Raw genomic sequence first — 22,124 nt, forward strand, 5'->3', positions numbered from 1 at the left:
CGATGAAAAAAAATAAACACACCGGGCTGCCACTGTGTGATACCCAATGAACACTTTGATGCGTTATCGGTCCTGCAAATGGTTACTTTCCGTGTGAATTCAGTTGAAGAATATTAGGTGAACTTTTATGGTAATATTCATGGATGAAGTCATGTTGCAGAGGGAGAAATGGCAGCTGTCAAAGTTCTGCACAGCCTTTCCTTAAATGCTTGTGCTTATTCAAGGGGACACATCCCGGGCAAATAGGGTAAAAACTAGATATTGCCACGAAACTTTTTCAGAAAGTTTTCAGAAAATAATGTTTAGATATGCAAATGAGGTATTATCTTATTCAATATTCACACATTTCCGGAACACAAATGTGAACATTGGATACGGTTCAAATTCTTGTTTCACTTTGTAAAAACCTTTGACTCTAATAAGTCAACAGAGGGGATTTTGGATTTCTCTTTTGAAATATTCAATAAATCAGAAAATAATGTCAACAGCCATAAAAACATCTATTTTTGCCATGTGTTTAGGAGGAAAAAGTTTCATAAATCAGGCTATGAATGATAAATGAACAAATTCCTCTGTAGAAACCTTTATATTATGAATAGGAATGAAACAGCCTTTAAAGATATGTAATTACTATGTGAAGACACTTAGGTTAAAAGAGAAAGAATTAACCAATACATAGCACCATAAGAACCTCCCCAGTTGATTACTTACATATAGATTTATTTTTGGTATTGCATGTACTGCAATTTAATGTGGAAATATACAAATGAGGCATTATCTAACGTAATGTACTGTAATGTTTATGTTCTCGTGCCGCATCGAAGGCATCCATCTTCCACCTGCACAGTGGAGGCAATGAAAACACACATTGATGTAAATAAAGTATCCTCATTATGAAAACACACAGGTTTCCTCTGTCTGACCATTCTAAACTTCAAAGTAAATACCAAAGAAGCTGTTGTAAATGTCATGAACTTTGAAAGACTCTGAGGTAAAATACACCTCTGCCACTCATCAGAAATGTCTAACAGTACACAATAAAATCAATTACCTCGGAGACCTTTTATTTTCCTTCTTATTAAACGAAAAGAAATAATGAGGCAGCATTCAAATATATGTTTTGCAGTTGCCTCTTATGAACTCGCTTCAGAGGTCTTTTATAACTCCTGCCTTGAAGACCTATTTGAAATTCCACTGAGGCTCCAACCCTGAAGCTTCACACACTTTACAAGCTCGCGTCTGTAATCTCTATATTGTCGGGATGACATCGAAAGAGATAAAGCCGAAAATGTGCTGTGTCCCAGAAAGCACAGAGGCTCATTTAAAAAAAATCCATCGATAATATAAAAAATGCTCAAATAAAAGGCAGAGAATATCTCGTGATATTTAGTAACTTCTTGTACGAACCGAGTTTGCTGCTGTTTGGATCGCTGATGTCACATGTAATGCAAGCAGCTTGTTTCTTTCTGGAATATACACTTTCTCCAAGAAGATGTCCTCCGTGTGTGGTACAGTGTTGAAGTATTTATATCGAGACATCTCCTTGGCCCCCGTGATGAGCCAAAGCTACGGAGGATAATGAGGATGTTTCTTTTTTTTTCTCCATGCGGACAATGAGAGGAGCATCATTTGAAACTCGGCAGCCACGAACCCCTCCAGAAATCTCATTAAGCTAACCTCCACCTGCATCGATGCACCTTTTGAATATGTCATAATTCCACAAGTTTTGTTTTTTCCAATGCTGTGCATCATACTTCAAGCTGCTCGTCGAAATTAAAAGATGGACCCAAAACATACATGTATTTCCTGTGCAGATGCATGCTTTCTCAGGACTCTGTTTCATGCTTCATGTAATACAGCTGGCGAGTCCAGTGTCACACTAATGAAAGGATTCCCATTAAAGAGGCCATGCAGGTTGTTTGGGACACACACACACACACACACACACACACACACACACACACACACACCCAGCATGTACTAATAACCAATGTGAAAACCTTTCCCCTAAAACTCATTTCCTCTGGTCTGTTGAACATGTGCTGCTTGCCTTACCTTCAGAAAGGTCAAGTGCAGAACGGGTCTCCAGGCACACAGTCAACTAATTAAGCAATAGAGAGAAGATGCATTCCAGCTCCTGGGGTTCCGCAGCAGTCGGTAGCCACCCTCAGGGATAATGAACATGCAAGCAAGCTTGGGATTTGCATGAACATTGAACATTACACTGTTCTCATGCAACATATAAAAGACCTCTGGCAGGAAAGAAAGCAGATGTATAATCAAATAAAAAGGTGCTAATGTCTGAGTCTTTCTATTTAGTAGGCCTATTTACACACAAATCATACAAAACAGTGTTATTGATTTTTTTTTAAAAACAGCATTTCTCCATTTTAATACTGTTTCCATGGACATGGATCAAAGCTAGAGAATGTAAGTGAAAAATGTCGGATGTGCAGAAATATCTGGAAATGTTGTCAGCTGGAATCTCATTGGAGGAAAAGGTTCCGCAAGAACTTTGGTTCATTCAATCTAATCTATACGGGAGCTAATGCTGCTGCTCCAAGTTCAAATCGGCGACATTAATGTGCCAAATGATTTGAGTCCTTGGATGATGGTGGCATTTTCACAGCTGGACAGCAGAACTTGCACTATACTGCCATGTTATTCCACCCGTTACAAGCTAACAACAAGCTCAATAATATTGCTTTAATCTTGTCCAAAAAGGTAACGGAGAGTAATCAAGTTACATTCTGCCAATGTTGTGGTACTTGGATTAGGTTAGTCACTAACAGGTAATAGTAATTATACCAGAATACATTTATAAAGTAACCCTACCAGTCCTGCGCTGCAATATCTGAAACCTCCATGACATCTGCTAAACAGCAATATAATGAAATGCTTTTTTGTTGGTGAAATCAAACGGGAAGACAAATGGTGAAGCTTACTGTTATAAAGGCTGCAGCCTTGCAAGTCACAGAGCGGTTCAGTGCCCACTGCCTTCCATTTAAATGTGGGATCACAGCGGATGTCAATTGAGCGTACAGGACCGAGCCCAGGAGACCCCCCAAAGGACAAGAAATGGTCCGCAGTGAAAACGGGCATCCTCTGCAGGAAGCCTGATAATTAGATAATTAAGTCCTTATTCAACTGAGGGAATGTGCCCAACGGCGTGTTCAGGAGAGCAGAGCACAATAAGGAGCTCTGCCAAATGACCGGCACTTACCCAAACTTTCACCACTTTTTGTCATTCAACTGCCAAAGCCCGCCGGCCTCGGCTGAAAGCGGCTCAAGCGCACAGATCCTGAAACTTTTAGACTCCCAGCAGGTGGTGAAAATGAATATTACTTCATTCTGAAGAACACAGAGAGTTCACTTAACTACTAATGGGTGAAAAATGGAAAAGTAAGCAGGTAATCTGAACGCCATTACCGAGAGTCTCGGGCACACGTTCCGCACACAGGTGCAACTATTCCCTGTTTTCTGGATGAAAGGCCAGATTTTGTGTTCGTTATCTGTCTGTTCTTCTTCTTCACCTCAGGTACCTGAGCCCCTGCAGACATGATAAGGTTAACGGTTTGCAGAGACATACTGTATTTAAACCCTCGTAGTGTATGTGTTACAGCAACATATTACAAGACTAATGCTTCTGTTTGGCTTTGTGATCGATGCCGCACATTTGTGTTGCTTATTCAGATGTAATTATTAACGCGAGTTTGGGATTTATGACGGCATCTCTAATGAAATGGAGCCGTAAAGCTGTCACTGTTGTTTTCAGGGGTGTGAATAAAATGCCATCAGCGCCGTGAACACGGATGGAGGACGTGATCTGTTGATACAATGCTTCATTTTCCCTTAACGTGCAGGCATTCCGGGAAGAAAATGGTGAATCATTTTTTGAATATAACTCTCTGTAATTGTGGAACTAATGGCTTTACTTTGGAGAACAGGAGACAATAATCAGAGCAAAATGCAAAGCCTCAGAGATTGCTTCTGCCTGCCAGATTCTCAGAGGGAAATCATCGTAGATTGTAGCGAAGCTTTCTGCAATCACACTGGCTCTGGTTTAGTGTAATGTGACTCATCAAAGCGTTTCCATTGTGTCATTACTTTCATGCTTTCAGAGGAAATGGGCTCATTCAGTTAGCATCAGTCTAACTGCTTCTCTTCTCTTTAACCATCTCTCCTTACAGCGGCCCTCAACCCCCAACTCACATATTGAAGATTTTTAAATACTTGCCTCTCACTCCAGCCTGCTCTCTAATTACTCTTCCTCTGGGATGTTTTACGATATGAGTCTATATGTCTGTAATTTTAAGAAGTGGAATATGCATGCGTGTTTCTCCACTGATTTTGAGAATGAAAGAAAACAGATCCATATTTTAAGTTTGAATGATTTCTTTCAAAATTAAATGAAAGATTAAATGAGAAATGTATTGATTCTCTGCAGTCTCCAAGGTTTGTCGTGTGAACGTCCGCTACAAACTTTGCCCCAAGTCCTAACTTGATCATGAACCATTTTGAGAAATGTCCTCGATGGAAGAATTGAAACCATTCTTATATCTGTTGATATAAGGAGACAGTGAGCTTAGCTTAGCACAGAGAAGACTGGAAGCAGGTGGAGGCAGCTAGCCTGTCTCTATCCAAAGGTAACAGAAAACACAGCTATCACCAGTTTCTTTAGTCTGCACCAAAAAAATGACAAAAAGTGTAAAAAACGACAATTTGCAGTTTTGCAAATGATCATTTAGGCCAGCAGAGACTCAAGATAGTCTGTTATTCACATGTGACGTCGTGTGTCGTTTTTACACTTCAGTTTCTGTTCAGATCAAATAAATGTTGTGTTTGTTTGTGAGCTTTAGATGTGCAGGTGGATTTTGTTTACTGCACGGCTGCTGGATAAATCGTGGGATCATGGGGAGTTGCTGACAATGTACCTAATTTTAGAGAACTCAAAATGTGAAGCAACACTGAATAAACATGGATCTGCTGCATGCTTCTAAAGAGGGAATCGCATTAATCCAGTGTTTAGTGTAAATACTTTTGAATTAAGTCTCCATCGGCTCTCTGGCTGAAATGTTCCTCTGTATGACATTTCTGGTCACAACAATCATTGATTTTATAGGAGACATTTTACCTTTGGCAATATCAAATGTCTTTGTTGTCAGTAAATGATCACCACAGCAAAGAAAAGATGGGTGATCTGTCATCACAGACACACGCCTCATTTTGGTGTCTTTCAAAACAATGTGCTCGGAGAAACAATAGCTGAAAATGGTATGTTAATGCCCCTTTGAAACGTCACTCTACCAGCCTCGTCTTCTTGGTGAATTGTACATTTACCCCAGGTTTTAACAGTTCTCCTCCTGTGGAAGTACAGTCATTTACATCTGAATGACTTCACGCGCACCCTTGAAATCTGAGAAACAAGGTAAAAGACTTAACAAGGCTCGCCTGTTCTGTTGGCCCATGAAATGGGCACAGCTTAATGGCTTGTGGTTGGCAGGGATGCTCTAAAGCTATTTGAAGGCAACAAAAGAATCAATCTGAAATGCATGACAAGTTGCACTACACGGATTCCGAATGTAAGAGGACTATTCATGTGTACTGACATAACTGGGACTCGTCAGCCTTTGTTTCTTACAGCATCATCAAAGTTGTTTGTCTACTGATCTATTAAAAGTGGTCTATCAACAGTATTCAGTCAATTCATTTTATCAACCTTGATTTATACACAGAAAGCAAGAAAAGCACAGATATGAAGGGCTGTATATAAGATTGGTACACTTTCTCCAAAGAAGGTGATGAATTGACTCTGAGATCAAAGTTCAGACTGATCGTTCATTTCGGACATGTTCAGTTACGGTGGATAACTGAGCGATTACAGACCTTTCTCAACTAGTAAATGAATATTGCAGAGAAAGAGACAGAAGACATCCGACAGTAAAGACCTCAGACTGAGGAAGATATTTTTATAATGTTACCACAGCACTTGTTTGAATACATTTCTGCTCTCTGTGTTATCTGTAAGTGTCGAGTGATGACTTACCACAAAAAGTGTCAAGAACTAGTATGTGCAATTCTGTTTGCTGCTGATTTTCTTTTTTTCCCTGTTTCTCGAAGTCGTGCTGGTGCTTTGACACAGACCGAGATCCTCGCTCGACTTTGAAGTGAATGTCTTTTTCTTTGAGACACGCCAACGCTTCGGCACTTCTTCAAGGAGCCGAAGCTGAAGATGGTTCCAAATGTGTTTTTCTCTCACTCAAAATAAATGACTTGTGCGCTGCAAGAATCAGAACAGAAGATGGCACTTCAAGATTCAACGACTACATGCAAGGTTTTCCCTGTTTTAGGGTATTTATTACCAGAGATTTGATGGTAAGTAAGGCTTGTTTTTCCTACTTTTTAGACAGCAAGTGGTCTCAGTTCACATACTTTTTGTGTGAAAATAAACTTTAAGACAATAATTTGAGTTTCATAGGTTCAAGTTTCAGAAAAGTCTGTCCAAGAACAGACTCTGGCAGCTTTGTTCCTGCAGTGATCATTTTTTAAACAGGAAACAGACGGCTCTTCAGCGCGCTGTTCACTTGTTTATTCAAAGTTCATTCATATTTAATCCATTCTGTGTCCAAACTTTGACACTGTGTATCGTTGGGTCCCCAGCAAAACACCCGCCAACTGTGAAGTAGATCAGATGAACGACCAACAAGGACACACATAAACACACGCATACACATTTCAACGGAATTGCATTTCTAGGAAACAGCTTTTGTCGATGTTTACTTCCTATCAGCTGATGTCATTCAAATACACTGCAACAGGAAATAAACCGGGACACATTTTGTAATGTTTAAGTTTACAACTGTGAAATGTGAGAAGCTAGATAATGCTGGCAGAATAAGAATAAGGGCCTGAAAAGACACACTGCCAAACGCAAGATCGTTATTTGTTTGCTGCCGCTTTCTTTTTTTGTGCTAACGTTAGCTTAACACAAAGCACGAACTCTACGCTACCTAATAGTTTATCTTATTCAACCAAAATCTCAGGTACCTCACTACTTTGCCCCCTGCTGTTTTTTTTTGTTCAGATCATGGTAACTACGGTTGATGAAGTCATATAGCTTTGGGTATCCAGCAGAAGTCACCACAGTGAGAAAATAACATAAAGGACGTGGGGCACTTTACGGCTGTGCTTCATTGTCATTGAAAACTATTTTTTTAAAAAGCCACCAAAAGCTGGTAAAACACACTCAGTCTGATAAAAATTCATTTTTACACATATAACAAGTTAATTAGTGAGCTTTAGAGGTGCTGGTAGGTAGATTTAGTCAGTGTTGGACAGAGCCAGGCTAGCTGTTTCCCCGTTGCGAGTCTCTGCGCTAAGCTAAGCTTGATATTTATTGCTCAGACATTAGATATGGATTTTGTCATTTAACTCTCTGTAAGAAAGTAAATAAATCAAATGATTACTTCGACCATACTGTAGTTGCCATTTGCAAACATTTTGGAAAGTTATATTTGAAACACATTGCCATTGAATGGTTGCTTTCATCGAACCCAATCTGAGGTTTTGCTCCTTGCTGTTTGCATGGGGCTAACAACAGATGCCCATGGTTGCTTTAAAGGAGAATTTTTTTTTTTTTAAATTCCATTGGATGTATCTAACGCTATATAACTCGCAGCCCCCAGTGTTCAGTAAGTGCAACAGCAGAATAAGGCTCAGTTCTTTATACCTCCAACATTACAAGCAATTAAGAAACACAAGCAAAGGTGAGGTTCATAGTGCCTTCACAGAAATGAGAGCAATCATGTTAGAAAGACGTGTTCAGAAAGGAATTGAAACCAAGCAATGAGATCAATTATGTTATCTCTTTTTTTTTCAAGAACATTAGTGCAAATAAAAGGGGAATGATGTGGGTGTACAGAGATGATTCATGGGGCCAAGCAAATATAATGTGTCCAATCTGCTTGTTAAATGTTGTGGAAATGGATAGTGGCCTTTCAGAAAACTCCCAGGACTCTGTCAGACATTCTTGCACTGAGGAGACTTCAGCCTCTTTGCCAAAGACTCCCAAGACAAAACGGCATGTCGGAACTGTGGCCCCGCACGGTTCATCATGTAAAGGTCACACATATTGCTGCATGGAGTGGCTGATGAGCATCCAAAGAGAGAGGGCACGTCAAGACGACAGGAGCTGCAATCTTAACAGTGAGACTCAGTTTGTTATATGTTATTGCAAAACACCACTCCGTCCTAAAACCTCAGTATTTCACCCCATAGTGAACTGTAGTATTCTACTTTTTCCATTTGAGAAGTTTCCCTTTAGATAAGGCGCCATTGGAAGGATCTGTTCGACCCAAAATACAAAAATAAATATACTTTCCACACAGTATGTAATCATGCTGGTGGTTTTGGTGTGATTCGCTGAGGTAGAGGCGTCTGCAGCAGCTGGTTTGTGGAACTGAAAATGTTTCTATTCCTTCTATTTTTTTCCATATGTTCCAGTTACTTCTGACAATCAACAGACTTGAACAGTTTCTTTCAGAACTTTTTCCCACCAAAGCACGTCTACAGTACCAACTGTCTACTTCCTCGTTGCAAAGATGCTAGTTAACGATGACACTGAAGGGTGACATTTCTACATATTTCCAAACATCACACCAACACAATCTGAAAGGAGAAACAGCAGTAAATAAAATGGAAACCTCTACAGAATTAGTTGGTACAAAATTATAGACATTTGAATGACACAAACTTTTATGTTTTAGCCATTGAGCTGACATTCAAAATGGGAGGACTAACACTGGTAATTAGGAATAATTAGCAATATATATTCACTAATGCACCACACATTTACTTGTTACCAGAGGAGTTTGACTGCAGCAGATAAACTGAGACTTGTCCATACGGTTGGAGGGAATACAATTGCATGTGTATTATTTTTCATCCCTCGCATCAAACATAACAATTTCATAGACGAATGAGCAGCAGCGGTGTTTGTGAGATGCTATCCTCGTGATTCTTTGCATTATTCAAAATAGATCGTGATTATTCAGTGCAGGGGTTGTGAAATGTCACTGAATCAGCAATGTTTGAAATCAGGAGCCTTCAGCAGAACGGCCTTAAGCTTCAAAGGGAATCAGCGCAGCACTGTAGTTTTTGATCATTGGAGACAATTGATCTTTTGTGTTCAAAGAATATTTATGCTTCAGGCTTCCCTAAGAAACATTTCAAACAACCTGCCATTAAGTGTGTGATTGTAATATCAATACCAAGAAAGATGCAAATAAGTCATCTGCTCCCTGATAGCACCGTACAGTATCTGCAGGGATGTGTCTGTTTTACTACAATCACTAAGACACTTCCTGTACAGTAGCAGTCAGTAATAGTTGGATGGATGCTTGGCAACAGTGGCAGGTACAGTCAGTACTATTAGGCAGTTAAGGTGATGGCTTTATTTGTATGTATAAGGTAACAGGTCTGCAATGAATTCATGCATTTAGAATACAGTCAAGCTTTTGGAACATTTGGTGTTTTTAGAATCCACTTACCGCACACACACACACTATGAACGGACAACTCAGCAATACACATAGATGGTCCTGATCAACTCAGCCCACTACACATGTGGGTGGGATAATACTTCATGTGTTGTTGTAAAATGATATTCAAAAAATCTTCATAAATGATCTCATACGATTGATGCTTCTTTTTTATTTTTTGTATTCATTTTCCTCTGAGGTTATACCCTCTCTGCCTGAGAACATTTCTTGTATGTTGTAAGTTGTAGCAACATCCGGCGGGTGCAACACACATCCAGAAGCTTGTGTATTTATTTCAACAAACAACAGGAAGAGAGAGAGTTACTTCTGTAAATCACTGTCACACCAAACTGTGTGAACGCGATTGCAGGTTGACGTGTGAGAGTTATTTCAGTGTACTCTGTGAGGACCGTGTGGCAAGTTTTCCAAGTCTATCACGTATTCCTGAACAAGTTTGACAATGTAAATGTGGTGTCTCTCACAGACTACTTTCTCCTGTTTTGCTTGTTCTAAGCCCGTCAGTAACCTCTGTGCACTCGCTGGCGGTCGATGATGAGGTGTCATCTTGTGCAGCAGTGACCTTGACTGGGGTGAGTTAGTGAGTTATTGTATCTTCAGAAAGAGTTTCAATCACTCGGTCCAGAGACGAACTCCACAGACGTCACTGAGGTCAGGTCGGTCTGACAGCAGTCGCTGTCCTCTGGACTGCATTTTGTTTGGAGGCTATAAGGAAAGCTGGCTGGCTCTGTGGTACCAAAACCTCCAGTCTCCTCATGTCCAGAAACCGAGAGCTTCTGGCAAACTAGCTGGCAGTTTTATCATCACTATTCAACGTGTTTAGAAAATGCGACCGAAGTTGTAAAACCACCACAGTCTGTGCTCCAGACCCTCGCTCCAGTTGGTGTGAATGAGAATGTCTCAAGTTGAATGAGCGTTTGAGCCAAAGCACTCAGAAACCAAAGACACAGTCTTATCACTGTAACCCATTAAAAGAATTGAATGATGTATTAGAGATGGTGTTGGATATTGGACACCTGCATACACACACAAGCCCTCCCACTTTATGGACACAAAGAGAAAAAAAGAGCCGACTGATCCTTGGTTTATAATAAATATCTGGTCGATGCAGATCCGGTGAAAACGATGCTAATCTGAGGGTAATGGAATATTTATGTGTCACACAAACTGGCCTGGAGGAACATGCAGAAGGCTGTGCTGTAGGAATCAGATTGCACAAGCCACACACAGGCTGCTCATTTGCTCTCGCTTCACACTTCTGATTGGAAAAGCGGTGTGACTTGCAGCATGCATGATGAATTTATGTGTTAGGTTCTTTTTGTTGTTTGTATTTTTTATCTTTTTTTTCAACCAGTGCATCCTTGCCAAAATCACGGAGGGAGGGCTGCCAACTCCAGAGAGGAATCCAGAGGCTGCAGTGCTGCAGGGTTGAGAGGGAAGTACGAGGGGGGGAGGGGGGGCACTTTGTTATGCGCCATGTGGCCCCACATGGGTCGGAGAGCACAGAAAGTGGCCGTGATACTGACTGACAATTCCTGATAGGCCTACTTACCCTCCGGCCCAGAATACCAAGAGTGGCGGACATTTTAACAAGCTTGTGAGCTGCAACTATGAGAGGAGTGGAATAATTCTATTTTCTGATTAAACACTTGTCGATTGGAAATAGAAATAAGTGGAGAAAGTCATGAAACATCCATCACTCGAGAAAGTAAACGTGAGACTGAGTTCCTGTACAACGAAGTTAAATCTAAGCTTGTTTTTCCGCTGGTGAAGAGGAAATCTACTGGTGCTAGTAATAATGATGAATATTCCCCCATTACACTTATTATGCCTCCTGTCAAACTGCTTTAGTTGATTTCCAGAGGCTAATGGTCGCCGTTGAGTTTAATCGACCAGCAAAACAAGCAACACTGAAGCACTCGTAGCTTCATAGTTGCATCTTATTGAAGTGGGATTTTAAATTCAACCAATTAAACTTCCACTCATTGAGTCTTTTGCAATTTACTACACAGCAAATGGGCCTTGAAACGCTTTTATCTCCGTTAGGAGCCTAGACATATTTTCCGCTTCAGATATGTAAGCTGGACTCAACTTCTAAAGATACAAGCTTGTGAGGAAGCAATTCATGCAATATTTTAGTTGTTAAAGACATATCAAACCAAACTGCTCTTCATTTTACCAAAGCTTTGAACACTGGTCACTCTGTGTTTTTAATTCCCCACTTTTGTAGCATTTATAGGCGTTATATTATGTTCCAAAATGATTTATTATACGCCATAATGTAGCTGTAAGCATTTATTAATGCATTGGTCAAAAACTATAACTCTTCTTGTGTGCACCCATAAGTGGAGGCTGGTGTAGAAACATATCATGAATAAATAAAATGAATGAATCGTAAAGCACAATAGTGAACATATGTCTTCATAAAAGAAGTAACAATTGATGGCAACCTGTAAATGGATGTAGATGTTTGGAGCACCGGCTCTCCTCCGGTGGTTCCTGGAACAGTAACACACCGTGAGGCATGAGCCCTCATTGAAACCAATGAAAGTGAAATTCTTTGACTGCTGCTTCAGGCATGTGCAGACCCCCCCCCCTCACTCACTGTGGTAGTCAGAGGCAGTCAAATCATTATGTGCGTGCACGTCACAAATATCATTATTTCAATTCCAATTATGAATCTAATGTTTTGCTATCCAGTTACAGTAATTATTACAGATTAACCTTTGTGGCTGCAGGCACTGTGAGTGGTTTGACAACAAAAAAAAAACTCATTATCTTAAATTAAAGGCCGCAGCAGAAACAAGAGCAGGAGATGTGTATTATTATTACTATTCAGAAAAGCTCGGTCTAATGCTTGACAGGCATTATGTCTCTTTTTTAGGAGGCGCAGTCGATGAGAAAACGCCTCCTTCTTCCGTCTCGTATTAAAGAACAGCAACAGTCTGGTAAATAACATCCACGGGACACGTGTCCGTTGGAGGGACGTGAAGCGAAGGCTGACGGGCCACTGCCCTTAAACACCGGAGCATGTCCCCCACCTCAGCGCTGTCACACTGAAACTAAAAGCAAACATGAACCAAGACACTGAGGCAAACAGTCTTAAAGGGGTATGTTAGGTCGCCTTTTCATTCTTCATAGATAATTCCAGATTAACAACACGTTTAATAACTGGCAGCCATAAACGCAACCAGTGTTTGAAAGTGACGAGGGACCGTGTTAAATGGTGACTCTCAGCCGAATGCGTCGTGGTTGCTCGTAGTGACGGCAGCCGTTGAAACCACAGAACAGAACATGCAGGTGTCCTCGAGAGACCCGTCGATCGTTTTCTAACTAGATACTCACCGGTGTTAATTATCTAGAGCAGCCATTTACATAAGTTACTGCGAGCAACCACGGACGCATTCGGCTGATAATCACCAGTTAACACGGTCACTGGTTAAACTGAAACACGTGTTGCTCTGAAACGGTCGCGATGCTGTTCAAATTCTGTAGAACTTAAGTCCGCCGTTGGAGTGTCGATTTTGACAACCAAAACATGCGACAACCAGACGTTCTGTTGCCATGTGTACGCATGTTTTTGATGACGTCGGCTGTAAAATAACGTGCAGAGGGATGCTACATGTTCTTGTGAAACACAGAGATTGGATAGTTGCTGTCTATACAGGACTGTCTCAGAAAATTAGAATATTGTGATAAAGTTCTTTATTTTGTGTAATGCAATTAAAAAAACAAAAATGTCATGCATTCTGGATTCATTACAAATCAACTGAAATATTGCAAGCCTTTTATTCTTTTAATATTGCTGATTATGGCTTACAGTTTAAGAAAACTCAAATATCCTATCTCTAAATATTAGAATATCATGAAAAAGTATACTAGTAGGGTATTCAACTAATCACTTGAATCGTCTAATTAACTCGAAACACCTGCAAGGGTTTCCTGAGCCTTGAAAAACACTCAGCTTGGTTCAGTAAACTAAATCACACGTATGGGGATTATCACAATATTCTAATTTTCTGAGACAGTCCTGTATATAGTATAATATATAAACTATATAGTTTGCAGGATGGAATACATTACTTATTGTGGCTGGTAATTGAAGAATTCACAATCATTACATTTAAGGATTGTCAATTTGCACAACACAACTGGGCTGTGACAAATATGTGAGATTTCAATATAACATCCTAAAAATGAATAAAAACTAAGTTGATTTAATTTTTTTACAACAGCAAAAAAACAAAAACAAGCTCAAACACGACACATTCTAAACAATAGACGACACATTAAGCACAAACTGTGAAACTTTTCTGATGGTAGACAGCAAACTCCCTCCAGCTCGGCAGATAAAAAAGATTTACAGCAGCTTCTAATTCACATCACACCCTCGTTCAGACTGGCTGTTCTCCTTAGTCATTGTTAACTATGATGATGTGCAACACTTAAATAAAGCCAAAGCTTTTACTGCATCCACACCAATCAGATGGCAAATCGCTGCCTACAGAAAATAATCAAGTGGCTTCTACTGAACCAAAACATTCAGAATATAGAAGCTGCTTCACTGTGAAATGATAAAAAAATAGTCCCGGACCTCTGTTTGCAGAGAGGAGCGGAGATCAATAACAATCAAGACTGTGATTAGACGAAAGGGCCGATCTTGTTTGAATTGCCTCACATCAGATCTTTGTGAGTATTCTGGGCTGTGTGTTACCAATGTTTGGACAAATAAAACCTGACATGTTAGAGGCAACTGAAATAAAAATCTCTGCTTTTGCTGTTACAGAAAACAAAGGTTGTCTCATCCAAACCTCCACGCTCACAAGGGAAATGGTATTTTCTATTATTTAGTGAGCCCTTTCTCTGGTGTTGAGGTATAGTATTTTATAAATCTGCGAGTGTGTGTGGGTAAAACTCTGGGCTTCTCACGCGCTCACCTGTCCTCTTCACAGCAGCAGGGTGTGAGGATCAGTTCCTCCATAGCTGCTGAGCAACGAATATTCGCCGAGATCCACAGCGACTTTAAAGATGGTGGCAGATCAGCCGGGAACTGCAGATGAGAGATGAAAGGAGGAGGGAGGACAGCAGGAGAGGCAGGAAGAGATAGAGTGAGGTGAGAAGTTAATACCCCCCACACGACATATCCTGCAAATCATATCTCAAGTGAAATAACAGCCAGCCCATCAATGCAAATACGCACAATTACGCCAAGTGTTGAACTGCTTGACATTTCAAACATGTCATGGGGATTTCCAGCTTGAACCTGCGAATGAGGCAGAAGTTGGAGAATAACCAGCTGCTGTCTTGTGAAAGGAGCAGCCTGATAATCTTTGTAATATCAGAAACGCATTCATTATTTTGGAGCAGGAGCATGTGGCCTAAATCAGGGTTGTGACAGATGGGCGATTCAGATTTGAAAAGAAGCTCCCTGTAGTCGTTCCTAACGTGGGAAAAGTGTTTTGAAACCTGCTCAGTGATTTCAGTGTATGTCCTCATTAGCATTATTTTGCTCTCCTTAAGCTGTGGATCATTAAAATACCTGACGTTGGATGCTGCAGCACATTGTGTTCTTTCACAGATTTAAATAAATAAATTGCCGCAATTAAACATGAACACCAGTTTGACTTCAGTCCCTGAGCAGCGAACCGTATTTCACGCCACATTCATCTCTTTGGCTCCTATATGCTAACTGCTAGCGTGTTACCATGTGAGGTCATCTTGGTCTCAGCAGCACACTGACCTCCATGTGCTTTTGTCTCATCTCAGTAACAGAGTTTATATTTCAAATACATCTGTCTGCTCAGATATTTACAGTGTGTTGAGGTATTAAATGGCGTAATAGGAAGACTAAACCATTTCTTTTCTAAATGTTCTAATAAAGATAAATACAAACCTGATTAAAGCTACATGGCAGCAATGTGTCTCCTTAAAACCATACTCGTCGTCTCAGGATCAGTATTTGAGGTTGTGTATGATTATGAAAATATTGCTTTAAGGCACCTTTGTTGAGGTGGTGATAGTCATAAAGAAGTGAGTATACACCTGATTTAAATATAGTTCTCTGTTTTCTTTGGGGAAACAATACAATAAAACCAGTAGTGATTTATGAAGCAATAACCTAGACAGAAAAAAGGCTAAATAAGGGTTTATAATCATTGCCTATGGAGGTATAGCCTATCAGAATAGTCCGCAAGCATAATATCTTAAAATAACTTATTTCCACTTTTGCATACATCAAGGTCCCAAAAGACACCGTAAATCAAACACCTCTGCGTTCCTTGATGACGACCGATTGTGCTCACTTCCCTCTTTTCTTCTTTATTAAAAGACTGCAGGTCCAACCTGACAGCAGACCAATCTCTGAAGCCTCCATATAACACCCTCCTCTGCCACCTCCTGCCCCTAAATTAAGATTAATTACACAACAGGCCAATATGCTGAAATGGGAAATTATATGCTCCCAGGAACAGCACTCTATAGATGCTCTGTCTGAGTTAGTGGAACAGCTTTTAGATTGCGCTCACACATCCCTATGCTGAGCACAGCAGGCGTGGGATTGACTGTCTCGCTGTATTCTGTGGGCTTGATAATATCTGGCAGCGGAGTCTCAGGATGGGATGACACTGATTAAAGCCACTTTTATTGCATGTCAGATAGGGTTGAATTCTTCTTCTTTTTTTCTAATCAGTCTTCACGCGCAGTGAGACAACACACCACGCCCCCCCCCCCCCCCCCGTGTGATGTGATGCATAACTGGGAGTCGAACAGGCCCCGTTCAGTTCAGTATGTGTGCAGATATGACAGTATTTTACATTTATTTTGGGAGTCTTGTTAATATAAAATAATCAAATATGTGTATTTGCTCGGGCTGGAGCGATGCAGCACATACTAGTTGTGTCAGCTTTCTTACATTTGACATTTCTAAAGGCTAGTGTTTAGGATTCGGCAGCATCTAGGCTGCGGATTCCAACCAACTGACACTTCTATCATGTGCGTAGTCGGGTGTCCGACATGAGAACGCTGAAGGCTCTGTCGAGAGCCAGTGTTTGGCTTGTCTGTTGTAGGCTACGGTGCAAACATGGTGGTGTCATGGCAGACTCCGTAAAAACCAGACCAGCTCTCTAAGTAGATATAACGGATAATTCTAAGGTAACAAATACACACCAATCTTTATTTTCAGGTGATAATAATCCCCAAAGAAAACATACTAATTCATATTATATTCATTTTGCCAATAGATCTCCCTAAATGCTACTCACTAGCCCTTTAAGACAACTGCTGCCAAAAATGCTGCATATTTTTTCTGCTATTTTGCTGAAGATTTTATTCAGACTACAAGTAGGGAACGATCTCATTTCCACCACAAAACAGCGTTTTGTCAACAACCCTGTTTGATTGTCGTCACTACAAAATGTGTCAACCAAAGAAAGGCAAGTATAATATGTCTCACATACTATATATATACAGTACTGACTGCAGACCTTTCTTCACAGTCATTACAGTAACAGCATCAAAGCCCCCCCCCCCCCCCCCCCAGCATGGACCGGCTCAGCCACACAATCCCCCGCTGTGAACATCACCAGAGGAAAAATTCATGCTGAGCGAACTGAAGGGAGAGCAGCGGAAGGAGTAGCACCTGGTATGTTATGTAATGCGTGGACCTCATTGTTCAGCATGCAGCTCTGTGTGTTCGCACTCTGCAGACTGTGAAGCATTATGTCCCGGACTGCGTTCGAGGATGGATGATGGGCAGCTGGCGGCAGCAACAAGCTTCTGAATCGTTTCACACAATCCAGAATCTCACACAATTTAAATGCAGTTCTTGAGAAAGAAGCCTCTGCACCCTTGTGAACAATCCAAGCATTTAGAAATAAGTGTGCGCTGTCTAGAACTTCATCAGTGCAAATGGATCCGGTTTATGCTCTTAGATGCGTGTTTAAAAAATGAGAGGCACTTATGACTTCTGGTGACTAGCAGTTCTCTTGAATACCGATGTTGAATACACTTATTGTAAGTCACTTTTGCTAAATGACTGTGATGTAATGTCTGCCAAAAGGGAACCCGAACCTTATAATGGGACCAAATAGAGTTCACCTGCACTATGTTGTGCAAGTGCACATGGGAAATGCAGTTCTTCCTCCAAGATGTGACGCAAGATCTTGGGAACTAGACTTGCACAACAGCCCAGCTGCGTTCAATTTGGTCCCATTAAAGGCGTTGGGTTCCCTTTGTCAAACATTTGCCCTGATGAAGGTCTAGATGCAAAAGTTTGTTTTTATTTTACGTTTGCCCTAAGTGTATCGAGAGTCCGTGGCTACTTATTTCATTTTATTTTGCTCTTTAATGTGGTTAGAGGACCAAGATACCAAGAAAATGCAGATTAACTTTTCACTAAAAAGAGTAAGATATTAGCGTATTTGCTCGATGGAGTATGAAACTACTTGTATCACTGCAGCCCACTGCTTCAGTATGCTACAAGGTGCTGAATTGCTTTAGATATCTTCATCAGAATCGGATTACAAGTATTGAAAAGACAATCAATCAACATTGAGTTAAAATGATTTAGGTGATGTTTTTATTTTTTTATGAATGGTGTTGGTTTTTGACCCACCTGGCTTTTATCCTTTTCATTCTGTGGAGAACCAACTATTGCCATCTTAAGCCATCACTATCTTATAAGATGCTGAGAGTCAGTGCTGACAGCCAAGTGCCCCACAGATATGAACATCAATAGCCTGCTGATACACCGCAGTCTTCTTCCAGATGTCTCAATATTCTGCTTCTGGCTTCCACCTCTTTGGATACTGTTTGGTACTGTTTCTGTTGTTGTGATATTTGTTTGCAGAACTGTAGATCAAGCCCAAAGTGAGAGCTGCTTTAGGTTTGAAGGATTAAACCTGTTCTTTATGATAGACATGTCGGGGTGAAGTTAGGCTTCTCTTATAAACAAACAATCACTAATTTGCATTTTTAGGGTGCAAAACAAAAAAATCTTATATCACCAATTGATTATGAGAATGTATTTTTAAATGTTAGATTCAGAATAACATGCTGTGTTAGGATTTGGTTTCCGCGCATATAATCCCAGTCTGTTAAGAAAGTTGCTTTGTCCTCTTTATACAAATGATGAGTGGCACACTTCTCTATACGACCATATTACACAAACTGCCTCTTCATACATGTTCTCTACTGACACCTACAACTCAGCAGCTGCAACCTTCGGTCATGTGGACAAGTTAGGTTAAGTTTTTGCACTTTCATCAGCGAGCTATAAATATCTATCTAAAACTAGATTCATCGATGGGCATGGACGATTACAAAAACGAACATGGGATGACCAAGAACAATTCACGACCATCATTGACATGTTGAAGCGTATACGCTAACACTCTCTGGCCTCCTCACAACATATCTGTTCTTCAACATCAGTATTTCCAGGGCTCAACGGGTGCTGTCAGTGTCACATATGCCACCAATACCGACGGTGCACACTAATCAACAACACGTAGCCATCCTGTCTCTCTGCGCCGCCGTTAGCGGTGGTCGTTGAGTAGAATTAAGAGCAGCGGATATAAGTATCAATCATCCGATGATAAACGATGCAGTTGAGTGAAACTGAGAGGGTTCTGCTTCTGTGTAAGACCTGATAACTCCCTCCAATAATATCTCGTCCTTCACCAGAATGTCAGAGTGAACCTGTTTCACACACAAAGGAATGCAATGATTAAATTCCTGCCTTCAGCCACAGAAACCCAACACAGGAGGATAACATGAGTCAAGGTCATTGCTTTCACATTCCAAAGGATGGCTCCTCGGGTCTGTTTGCTGCTTGTTGTTGTTTTTCCTCCCAGCTGTAGAGATATGAAGTCTAAAACGTGGAAGGGGAAGGAACGCCGGAGAAGGATCGGTCGGAGAACTGTCAACGTGGCGGACTGTAATATATTACAATGACGCTCCCAAGAATCAAAAGCAATGAGCTGCTGACTGTTTAATAAACTGCAAGCTTACACAGCGCTATGTTCTTAACTATGATTCATTACTGTCACTGGATCTTCTATGAAAATAAAAGAGGCGCCCGAGGAGGCTGCTGGATTCCCGCCACACTAAGTTGCTGTAAATTGCCTCTGCATTACACGTGAAGACTTATTGTGGAGTTCATTTTGGTCTGTTTTCTTTCCTCTTCCCTTCGTTTTACCACCAATTAAAAATGTATGAAAATAAGAGTCCTAAGAGCCTTTAAGAGTTGTCACAGGGTTTTCAAATTCACATACTAAATGCACAGTTTGATATTTTATTCTTTCCCGGGTTTCCTTACATCATAATTATGGAGGTGGACTTAAACAGCCTGCCTCAAAGTCACGGCTGACATTTCTGTCTTTCTGAGGAGCTCTTGAGGGCTTCATCTCATCTGTTAGAGCAACAGCTAAATGAACTCTTTAGGACACTCCAGCTCTAAAGAGAAGATAAAAGCTGTTATATTGAGGTCAGGATTCTGTAGTGCATTACTTATCACCAGGGATGAACATTTTCCACATCCTAAATAAAAAAATAAATATGAAATTCTGTTTCATGTCATCCATTGAGAGTCTGAAAATGTTTGTTTTAAACAGAACCATGTATCGTTTAATCATGCCATTTGATCTTAGGCTCTACAGTATGGCTCAAGAATTTCTCGTTATTACAAAGGTGATATCACGGCTCTTACTTGCATTTTAAATAGCAGAATTAAAAAGCAAAGGCGATACTTATCACTGGAGAAAGGCTGTTTGGAAGGACAGCCAGGGACTGCTGGGAATTGAGGGAGAGAGCTTGGATCTACACACACACACACACGCGCGCACGCACACACACACATACACACACACAGCAGAGCCCCGGTTCAGGGTGCTGCTCTGGTTAAAGCCAACGCTTGGCTGACTCATTACAGCGCTGTGAGTACACTCATTAGTCAGTTTCTGTGGGCACTGGAAACAGCTTCAAAACGTGCCTATGAATGGCCACCAAAATGTTCTGTGTGCTAAAGCGCTCGTGTGATTCTTCCGAGTTTAAGACGGTCTGTAATTCATTCTGCCGCGCTCATTGTTATTCTCATTGGTGAAAGGGAGAGTCGGGGGAATGTGATAGGGCCTCTTCTTACTGTTAATTAGGGGAGCAGAGAGGATGGCTTTTTCTGGAACTTGTCATGAACATGACACAAGGCTATTAGGTGACTGGGAAATTTGACTCATTGCGATATGGCTGAAATACAATCTGTGGTCTCATCTTTCACCGGGGAAATGGTATATAGAGGGGGAAAAGGGAGGCAATGAGGCAGTCAGTGCTTCAAATGTTTAAGTCTCCTGTGAGTTTGTCCCACTGTGTTTTCATTGAGAGGTTTCAAGAATGCATGGACACTATATAACCGAACAAATAAGCACATCTCGGTGCATGAGGGGCCCCTCCTCTAGTCGTTCACATGAAACCAACAAGCAGAATTCACCGGAGATTGTGATGTAAATAGCTTTTACATTTGTGTTTCTGTCAGCCATCACTTCCTTCCAATAGGACAAAAATAGTGTTGCAGGAACGTATTGACGAATCGCCTCTAACTTTATTATGGAACCAATTCACTCCCCGCCAGCGCATTATGTTTATGATGTCAACATGTGAGTGCACGTTTACATCGGGGTCATGAAGACATGCAGGTGCTTTTGTGTTTTAGCGCCACACTTTGATTGAAGGAACATTCATGCTCTTGACAGAAGAATTATCACATTTTAATTTCTGATTTTATAATGCAGTAATAACAATAGGAACATTTGTGTGGATCTAAGTGGCTCCACAGGCTCAACTGTCATCCACTAGGACTCTCGGTATCATAGGGGGTGAAAAGACAAAAGGAATGAAATCCCATGATGAAGTGTTACTTTTCCACATATGACAGGTAATAAAGAATCCCAGACCAAGCTTAACAAATACATTAGGCCATTTCCCTAAGCCCAGGGACATATTCCTGCAGTTGGAGAACATTCATTCATAAATAAATAATGGTGAAACAGACTATGGGTGCATCTGGCTTTATATCCGTATTAGCTGCGGTCCTCATGAAACCATGAATCATGATAAAGAGGATTCATGAGCACAGAGGCCTCTTTAAAGTACGGATCCTTCAAGCCTTTTGTTCCTGCAGAAAAGCTAAAGGGTCATGCAATTTTTCTTTTCCTATTGCCTTAGAATCCAATAATATGTGTTTATACATTCACCTAGGCCGGGGTAAACTATTTCATACTTGACACGCTGGTATACGTACTTGTTACCTTGACAGTTTTGGCTCTTCCTCGTAAAAATGAATCAAACAGGTGCTCAAAGGGCTGGAAATTGTAAGACGGTGACTTCGTGGTGCTGTTTTGCAGAGCTGGTGGAACCATCATCCCAGTTCACGGTCTGCTGGGTCCATTTCCAGATTCCTGTTGCCTCGTTACCCCAGCAGTGGTTCTCAGTTCCTCTCAGGCCATGATGTGGTTTCACTCTTTTGCAAGGTTTTCTTGAAAGGCTTGTTGTTACGTAGAGTGTAAGCCCCAGAAAATG

This window comes from Pholis gunnellus, assembly GCF_910591455.1.
Source record: "Pholis gunnellus genome assembly, chromosome: 17".
Classification (NCBI taxonomy): Eukaryota; Metazoa; Chordata; class Actinopteri; order Perciformes; family Pholidae; genus Pholis; species Pholis gunnellus.